At 37.6% G+C, this 15,466-nt stretch overlaps 1 pseudogene; it reads left to right on the forward strand.

Moving 5' to 3' along the window:
• The first annotated feature begins 202 nt into the window (after positions 1–202).
• Positions 203–15,356, forward strand: Acadvl-ps1 (acyl-CoA dehydrogenase, very long chain, pseudogene 1; annotated as a pseudogene).
• Positions 15,357–15,466: the final 110 nt, after the last annotated feature.

Below are 15,466 nucleotides of genomic sequence, written 5' to 3' on the forward strand. Positions count from 1 at the left end.
GCTAATTTTGAGAACCATTGGAGAGATTTTTTTTTAAACCGAAGAAGAAGACTCTCAAAAAATTGACCAGTGGGAGAAAATCCTAGGGGACTCCTTCAAAAAAACTGAAAAGCCTGGGACTTTGGGGGATACAGGTTCAAGAAGAATATGGTGGCGTGGGAATTTTCAATACCCATATGCTTGGCTTGGGGATATTACCGGTATGGATGGATCTATCACAGTGACCCTGGCAGCACACCAAACTATTGGCCTCAAAGGGATTATATTGGTCAGCAATGAGGAACAGAAGGCCAAATATCCTCCCAAACCGGTATCTGGGGTACACATCATAGTCTAACAGAGACAGCCAGTGGAGGAATGCTGCCTCCATCCAGACCACAGCTACATTAAATCATTAAAGAAGATAAAACGCAGGACTACAAATTTTAATTTCTGATTTTTGGAAACCTTTCCTGAACTTACATAACCTAATTATTCACACACACACACACACACACACACACACACACACACACACACACATATATATATATATATATACATACATATATATATATATATATATATATATATATATATATATATATATAGAGAGAGAGAGAGAGAGAGAGAGAGAGAAAGAGTTTGATAGTAAATTTTCTTGTGCATGGTGCCACAGTTATGACATCTCATAATACAGTTTCTGATTTTTCTCTGAAATTAACCTCATGGCAGTTGTGTTGGTTTGTTTATGTTTGGGACAGGGAGTGGCATTATTAGAAAGTGTGGCCTTGTTGAAGTAGGTTTGTCACAGTGGGCATGGGCTACAGTATCATAGTCCTAACTACCTGGAAATCAGTCTTCCACTAGAAGCCTTCAGATGAAAGATGTAAAAATCTCAGGTATGCCTGAACCATGCCAGCCTAGATGTTGTCAAGTTCCCACCTTGGTGATAATGGACTGAACCTCTGAACCTGTAATCTAGCCACAATTTAAATATCCTTTATAAGACTTATCTTGGTCATGGATGTCTGTTCACAGCAGTAAAATCTTAAGACAGCATTGTAAGGTATTTTTTCTTTTAATTGGATATTTTATTTATTTACATTTCAAATATTATCCACTTTCCCAGTGTCCCCTCTGGAAACCCCAATTCTATCCTCCCTCCCCCTGCTTCTATAAGGGTGCTCCTCCACCCACTGACCCCCATCTCCCTGCCCTATCTCCTCCCATTAATGTCTGAAAAGGCCATTCTCTGCTACATTTGCAGCTGAAGTCATGGGTTCCTCCATGTGTACTCTTTGGTTGGTGGTTCAGTCCGTTCAGTCCCTGGGAACACTGGGCGGGGGTGGGGATGGGATTTGATGCTGTTGTTCTTTCTATGTAAGGCATTTTTTTTTTAAAGAAAGCTTTCGGGGTTGGGGATTTAGCTCAGTGGTAGAGCGCTTGCCTAGGAAGCGCAAGGCCCTGGGTTCGGTCCCCAGCTCCGAAAAAAAGAACCAAAAAAAAAAAAAAAGAAAAAAGAAAGCTTTCTACTGGAATATTTTCCATGTTAATCTAACTCTCTTGCTAGACTATCAGCTCTTCATTGATAGGAACAATATTAAAACTATTTTTCTAGTTTCTATGCAGTTCCTAAATCAGAATCAGTGTTGCAAGTACACATTTCAATAGAACTGGTGGGATTAAACAACATCAATTCAGCAGCTATAGCAGCCATCATCCTTGCATCTTCCTCTTGTCCTTTAAACTAATGTCATACCACATATCACATCATCAAGAAGAGGCAGAAATGACTGTTTAACACACCTTCTCTAGACCTTTTTTCCTACCCCAAACCAATTAAACCCTTGACATACTTTTTATCTTAAATAAGGAGAGTAACTGAAGTCAGAAGGGTGGTGCTGGCAAGGCTTACTCTCTCACCGTCAGAACAATTAGACAGTGTAGTTGTAGCAAGGACTTGAGAAAGAATCTCCGCCATTCCTGGCACTGATTCCAACAAGCTAAATTTCCTTTAATAATTTTCTTAACCTCTCCTCTTGCTTACATCTTTGGTTCTGTGAAAGGGCTCTAGTATGTTGGGGGCCCTGGGTACAGTCACACGCAACTAGGACACAGGATCAGAGCAAAGGCAGAAGCAACTGTATGCAGTTGCAAGCTTTATTAATCCCTATATAGATATGAATATGCATTACTTCAATTTCCATTTTGGCAAGATACCATAAGATCATTATTCCTACAATACCAGGAACAACTGAGGCAAGACTGAATAAAGGCTTCTTTTCAAAATATTCACATAACAAATCACCCTTCTTATTATTATTATCAAAATATACTAGCCATAACCAAGAAAGCTTAAGAACCGATTCCACAGAAGCAGGACACAGCAGAACATAGTTTAAGGCCAGCATTCCAGCCTCTACTTGCAACTGTTACCAGTCCTTACTTGATCTTGCCTGGGAGCTGCATCTCTATGTCTCAACATAGGAGGACTCAGCAGGAAGACTCCAGGGAGTCCTTACCTAAAAGGCAGTCAGAAGGAAGGATCCTTACCTACTTACTTTTGAAAGAAATTGTGGGGCTGGTGCACTGGTTCAAGAGAAGGGAAGAGAACTTGGGCAGGGAGGGGGACAGCTTTCACTGTCCCTGCTGCTGGTCCTTCTCTCTAGCGTTGCCACTTTGGTTGCTCAGCTGAGCTGAGTCAGCAGGAGACTAATTAGCTGTCCAGGGGTGCAGGGAAACTTCTGGCTGCGATTTTGGGAGAGCAGATCTCTTCCCCAAGTTTCGGTGTTCCAGCTCTTATGACATAAGCTCTCAGACGATGGAACAATTCCTGCGCACATTTAATTCTGAACATGGCAGTGAAATAGTTTTTGGATGGGTCAGGGTCTGACAGCAGGTACTTCGTACTGGTTTGGTCTGAAAGCTTGGGAAGACCTCATCTACACATTTGGAGGCGTGGTCCTGCATCTACAATTGATCTGCCTTGAACCTACATGACCTGTGATCATGTCCTCACCTGTGGAGGAGGGGATTGGGGCATTGCCCTACATGACTGGTTTCTCTCAAAATTCTCTACAGGGTGCTGTGAGGGTTGCAGCTACATGAGAAAGCTCTGATCTCCTGGAAGACTGGGAATACGCCTGCTATCCCTAAGGGTCCCCCAAGGGCTTGACCTATCACAACCAGGAATCAGGGTACTTTCCACAGCCTGCCACCCTACAAGAAATAATATCTGCCAGAAGAAAGGCACTCTACCAGAAGTAAACCTAAAAACCATTAAACTTAAATCAGGCTAGGTGATAAATTGAAACATATATTCAGTTTTCAGCATTACTAGTAAGTTGTTTTTCATCTAAACTAAGAGAGATCAGTTCAAAACATGGGGCTTTCTTTCCTGGTCATGTAAGGCCAATTTGTTTGGCCACTCTACAAGGTAACAAAACGTGTTTTTGTACAACAGCACATATCTTTTTGTCATGTTTATACGGCCATATAGAGTAACATGACTAAAATAATTTCTCTTAAATTAATAAGTTGTTGAAAATGTTTTACACCATATTTCTGAACTTCCGGCTACATAGACAATTGAATATATAAAATCTTTGTTGACAAGATACAGGGAATAAACAGGGTAAAATGATATTGGTTTCATGGAACAGGATAGAAATTTCTTACATAAGTTTTTTTCTCTCTCAATCTTTATTAACTTGGGTATTTCTTATTTACATTTCAATTGTTATTCCCTTTCCCAGTTTCTGGGCCAACATTCCCCTAACCTCTCCCACTCCCCTTCTTTATGGGTGTTCCCCTCCCCATCTTCCACCCATTACCGCCCTCTCCCCAACAATCACATTGACTGGGGGTTCAGTCTTGGCCAGACCAAGGACTTCCTCTTCCACTGGTGCCCTTACTAGGCTATTCATTGCTACCTATGTGGTTGGAGCTCAGGGTCAGTCCGTGTATAGTCTTTGGGTAGATGTACCACATTTTCTGTGTCCATTTCTCTGTTGAAGGGCATCTGGGTTCTTTCCAGCTTCTGGCTATTATAAATAAGGCTACTATCTTACATAAGTTTTATGCACTATATATCTACAAGGATTTGAAGAACTTATTCTTTCAAAGTTTGAAGGGAAGTATAATAAATAATTATGTATCAGTCCTGAGCTAGAATGGAAGGATTAAGTATAAGGGAAATGGGAGATGTGACTATGGGAAGAAATATGAAAAGAGACAATAAAAATAAAGAAACCTGGGCTGAAGAGATGGCTCAGAGTTTAAGAGCACTGTCTGCTCTTCCAGAGGTCATTTGTTCAATTCCCAGCAACCACATGGTGGCTCACAACCATCTATAATGAGATCTGGTGCCCTCTTTTGGCCTGCACGTCTACATGCAGGTGGAACACTGTATACATAATAAATAAATCTTTTTGAAAAATAGTTTAAAAAAATAAAGTGGGGGGAAGGTGGTAATGGGGGAAGGATGGGGAGGGGAACACCCATAGAGAAGGGGAGGCGGAGGGGTTAGGGGGATGTTGCCCCGGAAACTGGGAAGGGGAATAACAATCAAAATGTAAATAAGAAATACTCAAGTTAATAAAGATGGGAAAAAATACAACATATATAAATTTAAAAACAATAAAGAAAGAAAACTTTGAGCAGTAGTTTGGAAACGTAAATATACTAGAAACTTTGTAAAATGTAGATATAGATAAAGGTGATCTAAATGATATTGCTAGATAATAAAGGAGACAGAGTCCTGACTGATCATCTCTTTTCATCAAACAAAATACCTAGTACTAGGACTGGGTAGCATTAAATTGAGTTGTTCACCAAAGGGACTCCATAAAGATTCTACCCCTAATTGACAGCACGGTCCCAATGCTGAAGACAATAGCAGTAAACTCATTGCAGATGGAGATGTCTAGCTAGTGCCTACACAGAACTTAAGTTCCAACATCTTTGGTACAAGATGGTACACTGCAAGCTACTGAAAGAGAAACATAAAACCCAAACCACAAATGGTCTTTGTTCTACAATGGTGCCCTGCCTGTAATATATGCTATGGTAATGGTTGCACAAAGCTTGCATTAGTACCCAACTAATAACTGATTTGACTTAAGGCCTACTCCATGAGGTGGAACCCATACTAGATATTTCATGGGTTACCAAGAACCAGAGACTAGCTACCCAGAGACTAGCTACCCAGAGACCTGAAGTAAAACCAAATACTCTTGGTCTAAAACAACAATAACAGCTACAATGTAGCAACAAAATTATTCCTAAAGATATTCAGTTATACTCAAAGATTAGTACCTTGCTCACTCATCATCAGAGAAGCTTTCTCTCACAGCAGATAGGAAGAAATACAGATCCACACTATATAATTCCCAGAGAATGAGAGACCTTGAAGCAATCAGTTATAAATGGTATGTCTCTACCTTATACCTCCCTTTAGAGCTCAAGAAACCCTTGGAAGGGAGGCAGAAAGAGTGTATGAGCCAGAGGGACATCAAGAAAACAATGACCTCTAAGTAGACATGAGCAAAGCTCATATGAACTCAAAGAGACTGAAGCAGCTTGCACAGGGGCCTGCATCGGTTGGCACCAGGCCCTCCGTGAATGAATCATGCCTTCCAGTTTAGTATTTCTATGAGAATCCTAAGTGTGTGAACAACTGGATCTCTGAGTTTTGTGCTTTCTTTTGGACCCTTGGACTATTTTCTTTCTGTTGATTTGTCCTGCCCAACATTAATGTGATAGCTGTTGTTTTATCTCATTAAATTTTATTTAGCTTTACATATAGCATATATACATATCATTATATATATGTGTGTGTATGTGTGTGATATATGATATATGATATATTATTACAATGTGGCACAATATATAGCCTATACTATATAATATGCAATATATAATATGTAATGCATGATATACAGATAATATATGTATTATATGATGTAGGGTATATAAGATATAGGATATAGGACATATGACATATAACATGACATACAATATATGATGTATGAAGTATAATATATAATGTATAATATATAATACATATACATATATAAATGAATTATCTTACTGAGAAATAAAAATAGCTTTATATTGTCAAAATTGTAACCCTGGATATATCAACCACTCCAGGACGAGCCTCATGTTCAGGAGTAGTTAACCAACATACCAACATATAAAGGACTCCACAGGTTTGTTGTTTTTGTTGTCATTGTTGTTGTTGTTGGTAGTAGTGGTGGTGGTGGTGGTGGTGGTGGTGTGTGTGTGTGTGTTTGTGTGTGTTTGTGTGTGTTTGTGTGTGTGTGTGTGTGTGTGTTATGTATGCTTTTACTTGGTCATAGTTTGATGCTTTGTTTTGTTTCCATTTTACAGTATAAATTTATTTTATTTTTCTTGATTTGGGAGGCTATTGTTATATTGTAGTTTTGTTTCTGAAAAGATGCTTTAAGTTGGGTGAAAGGAAGGGGAAGAGGATTTAAAATGACTTAGAGGAGGGGAAGACTATGATCAAAATATCTTTTAATTTAAAATCATTTTAAATATTAAAATGTATAATAAAGCAAACAAATTAATAGTGTACTAGAAATGACCTGTAATTTGTTAGGAAATATAAATATTTGATAGAAAGCCTTTTTTGTACCCCAATTTAGCTACAAATTTAAAATATTCTTTATTGAAATGTGATATAAGAGTAAAATATTTGTATACTGCTTGTTAAATATTCTTGCAGAGACAATAGGAGTGCCAACTTTAGTATCTTCTGTTTTATGTTGCCGCATAAATGAAGAAAGTATGGTTGAAGGAAACAAAATAAATAACACTGAAATGGTATTTGGGGGTCAAACACAATAGTTGCCACAATAAATAAGCAACACAAATGAGGAGATGAAATATTTTAAGAATAATAAATAATCCTTTAGTATTCCTTAGCTTTCCTTCTGTAAGTGGTGAGAGATTAACTGTGGCCTTACCTTTCATTCATTTTTATAGTTTGTCATTCTAAGGCACTATACATATAAAAGCTCACAAGACCAAAAAAAAAAAAAACAAAACAAAAAACAAAAAAAAAAACCTGTCACTATGGCTATCTTTTGTTCAAGTTAACTACAGAAAGATTATGGTTCATTTGTGGCAAAGATTTATGTACCTTAAAATGCTTCAAATTGCTAAGTTTTCATATAAACAGGATAGGCAACATTTGCTGGTTCATGTGAGGGATCCAGGAAAAGGTAGTTTACAAATGCCATGTGTTCATTTTTCTTAGAGTTCCTCTGTTTAAAAAAATCATTATTTTAGTTTTTGTGTGCATGGATATTTTACTTGACTCTATGTAAGTACATCACATGTGTGTCTCTTACCCACAGAGACCAAAAGGGGTCATCACATCTTCTGGAACTTGAATTACAAATGGACATGGACTACTTCAGAGGTGCTAGAAAGCAAACTCGGACCCTCTGTAAGAGCAGGAAGACATTTTAACTGCTGAGCAGTCTCAACAACTTCTCCAAGTTCATTTTTTAAAGTATATTAAAATTTGGTGAAAGGACCTATGATTTTGACAACAAATCTTCAACCTTTATGTAATATCCTTTTATCTCCCTTTAAAGTACTTGACTTAAACCTGTTGCTGTTTTGCTTGGGCTATTGAAATTACCATCCCCATTTAGACCAACAGTTAAAAGTATCTGTGCAAAAGTAGTATTAATAGTTCTTTATAGGGCCTGTGGAACTAAGTTCTTGGAGTACAGAACACATGTACAGAAATTCAACAAGATAGAGCAACTGATTAGACTTTCGTAATTATGGAGAGTTAGAATGTTTCTGATACAAAGCCAATTCATCTTAAGCTACTTTTAGTTCTTTTGAAAATCACTTATTACACCCAACTTTATCTGGTCTAAAACCATTATGGGCATTAGAATCTTAAATGCATTGTTAACTAACTTCTTACTTCCAGCAATGTAAATACAAAGGTATCATCATGTATTGTTTGCAAGTTACAAAAGAATTTTCTGCTTTTTTGCTACCCATCTCCTGATATCCTCACCTAGTACTCTTATAGCACATTGATTTCATCACAAAGAAGTGAAACAAAGCAAGTCTCAAAGAAGGGAACCATGACACACTGAATAATGGAAGCCAAAGGAAATGAGAAAGGAAGGAGGGAGGGAAGGAAGGAAAGAAGGAAGGAAGGAAGGAAGGAAGGAAGGAAGGAAGGAAGGAAGAAAAGATACACTCCTAACATCTGGTTAACAGGTAAAGTCACCTCAGTGCATCTTCTGTTTAGCATCTTTTTACGGCAACCATATGTTCATTCTGTACATTGTTGCCTGAGATAGCTTTAGAAAACCCTAAATGTATGTGGAGAAAGAGGAACACCCCTCCATTGTTGGTGGGATTGCAGACTGGTACAACCATTCTGGAAATCAGTCTGGAGGTTCCTCAGAAAATTGGACATTGAACTGAAAGACCCCCAGAGCGGGGAGACCCTCACTCAAGTCTCGGGATGATGCGACCCCCCAAGAACTCATGTGAGACCGTCCTTGCTGTAATAAACATGAGGTTTATTGATAGGAACCAGTGCACTGGGGTCGAGACTCGTATCCCACACAGGGGCCGTGGAGTTTGACCCCGAAAGGCTGGGAGAAAGGGTATTTAAAGGGAGAAACCACAACCCGAGGGGGCAGGGATGGTGTCATTGGAAAGTGTCGAGAATACTAATGAAAAATCACAATGAGGAGCATCCTGTTTCTCAAGATTGTTAAACTTTATGGTCCATCAGTTCCTGGGAGGAGCTTCCTGTTTCTCAAGATTATTCTCTAAGATTTTAATCTAACTTTATGGTCAGCTAGTACAGGTAGAGAGCAGGGTCTGGAATTTGAGGTATTTGGGACTTTTTTAAACTTCTGACTTTTTGGTGCATTTTTTATTCTTTCAGAACTACCTGAGGACCCAGCTATACCTCTCTTGGGCATATACCCAAAAGATGCCCCAACATATAACAAAGACAAATCATGTGTTCCACTATGTTCATAGCAGCCTTATTTATAATAGCCAGAAGCTGGAAAGAACCCAGATGCCCTTCAACAGAGGAATGCATACAGAAAATGTGGTTACATCTACACAATGGAATATTACACAGCTTTCAAAAACAATGCCTTTATGAAATTCATAGGCAAATGGAGGGAACTGGAAAATATCATCCTGAGTGAGGTAACCCAATCACAGAAAAACACACATGGTATGCACTCATTGATAAGTGGCTATTAGCCCAAATGCTTGAATTACCCTAGATGCACAGAACACATGAAACTCAAGACGGATGATCAATATGTGAATGCTTCACTCCTTCTTTAAAAGGGGAACAAGAATACCCTTGGCAGGGAATAGGGAGTTAAAGATAAAAACAGAGGCAGAAGGAACACCCATTCAGAGCCTGCCCCACATGTGGCCCATACATATACAGCCACCCAATTAGACAAGATGGATGAAGCAAAGAAGTGCAGGCCGACAGTAACCGGAGGTAGATCTCTCCTGAGAGACACAGCCAGAATACAGCAAATACCCAGGCGAATGCCAGCAGCAAACCACTGAACTGAGAATGGGACCCCTGTTGAAGGAATAAGAGAAAGGACTGAAAGAGCTTGAAGGGGCTTGAGACCTCATATGAACAACAATGCCAACCAACCAGAGCTTCCAGGGACTAAGCCACTAACTACCCAAAGTCTATACGTGGACTGACCCTGGGCTCCAACCTCATAGGTAGCAATGAATATCCTTGTAAGAGCACCAGTGGAAGGGGAAGCCCTTGTTCCTGCTAAGACTGAACCCCCAGTGAACATGATTGTTGGGGGGAGGATGGGGAAAGGAACAGCCATATAGAAGGGGACGGGAAGGGGTTAAGGAGATGTTGGCTCTGAAACCGGGAAAGGGAATAACAAGTGAAATGTAAATAAGAAATACTCAAGTTAATAAAGAAAAAAAAAAAAGAAAGAAAACCCTAAGTGTGAAAGCCCTCATAATAATGAAGTATTCTTGTTGGTCCTTCATTGTTTATGAATTATTATAAACATATGTAATCTATCCCCTAACTCTTTCATGAATTTCATCCTTGCTCTGTTCTTTAAAGAAGTCCCTTCGATAAAGAACATTTTTGTCACCTAATCGTGTATTTCACGATTCAATCACTCATATAGTTTTAAAATAGAATATATAAGTGGTCCCTCCTAATTTATAAATAAAGAAACCAAGATTTTTTTCAATATTTACTAATAATCTCTGTTTTGCCAGTTATTCATAGTAGTTTTTCACATTTAACACAATATAGAAAATTCAATTTCTTCAGATCTTCTGATGAACAACAGGTAGTAAATAAAATAAAATACCTACAATTACCATGTTCTTTATTATGGGGATTCATTTTTATTTTATTAATATTCACAGCAATATTGGGGACAGAAAATTATGGAACAGAGCAGAAAACGTAATTTGCGTCAAATAATAGATACAAGATGATTCAATTCTCTATCTGAGGTTGCAAGCAAGTTTTTTTGAGTGTGATTGTTGAACCTTTATTATGGTTTTCCTTTTGTAAAATTGTGATTCTGCAATTATCAAAGAACTAATTGTTTTATGTAGAGACTTTTGAAGCATGAGAAGCTTTTTATATTTTAATTATCTTTTGAAAGGTATTTATATTTTAATTATGTTTTAAATTAATCTTACCTTAGCCCAAGATGACTTTGGAATGAAACTCATCTGTTGAAGAGAAAGTCTATCTATTAGATATTAGAATTACAACCAATAGGAACCTTTATATTGACTTTGGCATGAGTTCAGCACTCAGTGGAAAGCTACTGTACTTGGTTTCTGCTTTTAAGACATACACAAATAACTCAGTTCCCCTCTGAGAGCTTGAACTTGTGGTACAAAATAAGTAATATGGAATTAATTTCTTGGATTCATTCCTGATTGTCACAGCTAAGAAATTATTGATCCTGAGATTTAGAAAAGTTACAGTTAACAGAATAGAAGTCTTCATTCGAAGTTAGTGATGTAAACAGCAAAATTTAGTCTCAAGAGGCTGCCTTGCCAGCCTAAGGTCTGAGCCAATGAAAATAAGCAAAAGTGCCTCATGCCAAGGGGCTAGAGCACTAGACTGAGGCTCTTACAAGGGTTCCATTCTATAATTTCATATTAAGCTACTTTGCTTTTTTTCCTCATGTGAACAAATGATTTATTTTCACATATGAAACATATTAAGTTCAGTGGTTGGACTGGATAAGCACTTGGCTTGTTGGATTGTATGACATTTATGTTCTGAATATTGGTGAATTAAAGACCTGAGTGCTGTTGTGAAATATTCTGATTCAGTTTCTGACATAAAATCATGTTCACTGGCAACAATTTAGCCTAATATTTGATGCAAGATTTCCCACACTTCATAAGAGAATACCTCTTTCCAAATATAACAACTCAGTACAAACACAGATAGAACTCATCAATAATGGTTCTTTATGAAGTTTCAGATTTTGTTGGAAATCATTTGTAAGAAACACTTTGTAACATGAGCTTCTTTAAATCCTGTTTCTACTAGCAATTTTGCCTTATGAAGACTATTATTGGACTAAGAACTGATCCTCATTTCCAAAGATTCCCTATTATTTCCATTTAGGTGATCTATCATACACACACACACACACACACACACACACACACACACACACACACACATATATATACATATATATGTATAGTATCTCTCTCAAGATATGTATATTCATATGCATGTATCTATTCATCTATCTACCTACTATCTATTTCTGTCTGATTATACATCTGCCTATCTACCTACTTGCAAATCTGTGTAAACATACACAATTTTAACAGTAAACTAATTGAATGATAGAAATTTTATTTTATCATTTATAATGTAATGGCATTAATCGGTACATTTATTTCTATAATGAAAAATATCCCATTCAGAATCACTTAACAAATAAATAAACTTAAGATTTCTCATTGAATATAAAGTTAAAGTAAAGAAGATTGCAAACTCCTGCTAGACATGCACAAAGGGCTCTATACTCCACCACAGAGACACTTGTACATTCATTAATTACTGCTTTTTCACAAGAACACAGGAAACAAATCAAATCAGCCTAGATGTCTATCAACAGATGAATGGACAATAAAATTGTGAAATATATATGTATTAATGAATTTTATTTAACCATAAAAATAATATAGTGCAATATCCATGTCCCAGGGATCCAAAAGGGAGACATTACATTCTAATTTTAAAAATATAAATAAATAAGCAAATAAAAAATGGGCGATTCTGGGGAATGTTCTAAGCTAGAATAAACTTTGATCCTGTGGTATATGTTATTTTAATTTCAAGAATTTGTGTTTTCCAACTATAGTGAATATATGCTAAAATTTGAAAATTTCTGTCATTGAAGGTTTCAAAATGAAACATTGTTTTCTTTGCACTTATTTTATAAGTATATTTTCTTTCAATATAAAAAGTTGTCAATGAGTTGAAATTTTTACATCATCTATTCCAGAAAGGAAGAGTTCTACATGGTTAGTGATTTAAATATGAACTTTGAATTCTGCTTCCAAATACAATATTTAATGATTAGTGTTAGTTTAGCTCCAAAACAGGGCCTCCCAATTTGTATATTACTTAGTTGCACTCAGGTTACTAGAAAAATATTAACAATGGATTTCATTTCAATTCAGTTCAACAAATATTTATTGAACATACACTACATGCCAACCAAGATTCTATTCATCATTGATACTGGAATGTGGCCATTGATAAGAACTCATTTTATTACACTATCTTCATGTATTTAAAAACTTATTTGTTTCAAAATGTTCCCAGCTTAAGATGTATGAACGAAAAGAATATTAAAGCAGAATCTTTCAAATGATATGAAAGGTAATATGTTTTGCTAAAATGTTTATTTTTCTAAATATCTCAAATTAGATAATAAGCAGCAAATGTAAGGTAAAATTGATATTATTCTGTTATTGTCACTCGAATGAATATAAAACTTCAAATGCTTATTTGAAATTAACAGAAAATGAAAATGTTATATCTCTATTTTTTCTAACTGTTCTGTGAACAAAACAAACAAGCCCTATGCATGTAAGTCACATAAGAAATACATTTTAGTCTGAGAATCTAAAGGCAATAGCATTATATGAAACACTAAAAACTGCTTTAAAAATCTGGTGAAATTATAGGTTATAGATTCAGTCAATTATGCACAATATTTTGGCTCAGGTTCATAGTATCCAACAGTTATGTCTACCAACTTCTGTGGATTAGGTATCCTACTTAAAATATTAACAACTTAGTACTTGAGCTGTGTTGACCTTATGTCTCACCCTAGTCAGAATGCCATTATAGTGTTGGTAAACTTGTGATGAATACAGACATGGATTCAATACAGAAGAAATCTACATACACTGTCACTGACAATGTGTGCTCAGCAGGTTGGGGATCAACACAGGGCAAGTTACTTTTATTCACATATACAAAATACCTGACAGAAAATGGTTTAATGAAAGAAACATTTTTTTTAAGTTTTGTTTTTTCTTGGACATTTTATGTATTTACATTTCAAATGTTATCCTCTTTCTCCTTCTCCCATACTTCCACTCCCCTTCCCCTGCTTCTATGAGGATGCGCCCACTACCACCCTCACACTCTAACCTCAATGCCCCGACATTGGGGAGATAAGCCTTCACAGGACCAAAGACTTTTCCTCCTATTGATGCTGGACAATGCCATCCTCTGCTATATACGTGGCTGGAGTCATGGAAGAAAGATTTATACTGCCTCCTGGTTCCGTGAATAGAGCTGCCTATGCCAGGGGAAGCATGACAAGGAGAACAGTTCGAAGTTTTGGTGATAGATGCTCAAGGCAGCTGATTGTGTCTTAGCAACAAGTCAGGAAGCAGAGAGCTTGATTTAATAGTGGGATTGAGCTATAAACTTTAATGTCTGGCTCTTGTCTCTACAACAATTTTTCAGCTGCCTGCCCCATCCCAGATAAAATCCACAGTTTTCCAAGCAGTACGTGGTTAAATGTTGAAATGCATGTATCTTTGAGAAATAATTCCCTACAAACCTCTCTCTCTCTCTCTCTCTCTCTCTCTCTCTCTCTCTCTCTCTCTCTCTCTCTCTCTCCTAACACAAAGTATATCCAGTTGAACTTCAACAGACCTTAACATAGTCTTCAAAACTCTAAATTCTTTTCTGAGATTCAAAGGAATCTCTTTGTACCGTTAAAATAAACAAACTAAAATGCTACAAATTTCCAATATATAATGGCATCCATGAAACAGTCCCATTCTAAATGCTGCAAATTTTGAAAAAGAACAAAGGACTTATGTAAGGATGTGGAGGGAGAAGGGGGAAGAAAAATGATGTGATTATATTAATATTAAAAATAAAAAGATTGGACTCGCATCGCGGCTGCGTTGACTAAAAGGAGGACCCCAGATCCGGCTCGGCACTCGCCCTGGTTCGCCGTGGAAAAGACCAAGTTGATCCAGAAGACCAAGCTGGCCAAGCAGGCCGAGAGCTACAACAACATGGCCAAACTGCATGAAAACCGTGACAGAGCAAGGCTGACCTGCTGTCAGTGGCCTACAAGAACGTGGTCAGGGGCTGCAGATCCGCCTGGAGGGTCATCTCGAGCATTGAGCAGAAGACCGACACCTCGGACAAGAAGTTGCAGCTGATCGAGGACTATTGGGAGAAAGTGGAGTCTGAGCTGAGGTCCATCTGCACCACTGTCCTGGAGTTGTTGGATAAGTATTTAATAGCCAATGCAACTAATCCAGAGAGTAAGTTCTTCTATCTGAAATGAAGGGAGATTATGTCCGGTATCTTGCTGAAATAGCTTGTGGTGATGATCAAAAACAAACGATAGAAAATTCCCAAGGAGCCTACCAAGAGGCATTTGATATAAGCAAGAAAGAGATGCAACTTACCCATCTAATCCGCCTGGGACTGGCTCTTCACTCTTCTGTATTTTACTATGAAATCCTTAATAATCCCGAGCTTGCCTGCACACTGGCTAAAACGGCTTTTGATGAGGCCATCGCTGAGCTTGGTGCACTGAACGAAGACTCCTACAATGATAGCATCCTCATCATGCAGTTGCTTAGAGACAACTTAACATAATGGACATCAGGCTGTGCAGGAGAAGAATGTGATGCAGCGGAGGGGGCTGAGAACTAAAGTCATCCAGGACACCAACCTCCTTCCCATCAAGAAAGCCTTTTTACATCTCCATTCCTTATTCTACTTGGATTTCCTCTAGCAAGGAAGCCCATACATGCATATGGGACCAATTGTTTATAGTCTTTTTCACACTGCAGCTTTGGGAAAACTCCATCCCTTTGTTTGTGTTGTCTCAGTCTTCCTGGTGTGCAGTTA

The sequence above is a fragment of the Rattus norvegicus genome, chromosome 5 (genome assembly GCF_036323735.1).
Source record: "Rattus norvegicus strain BN/NHsdMcwi chromosome 5, GRCr8, whole genome shotgun sequence".
In the NCBI taxonomy this organism is placed as follows: Eukaryota; Metazoa; Chordata; class Mammalia; order Rodentia; family Muridae; genus Rattus; species Rattus norvegicus.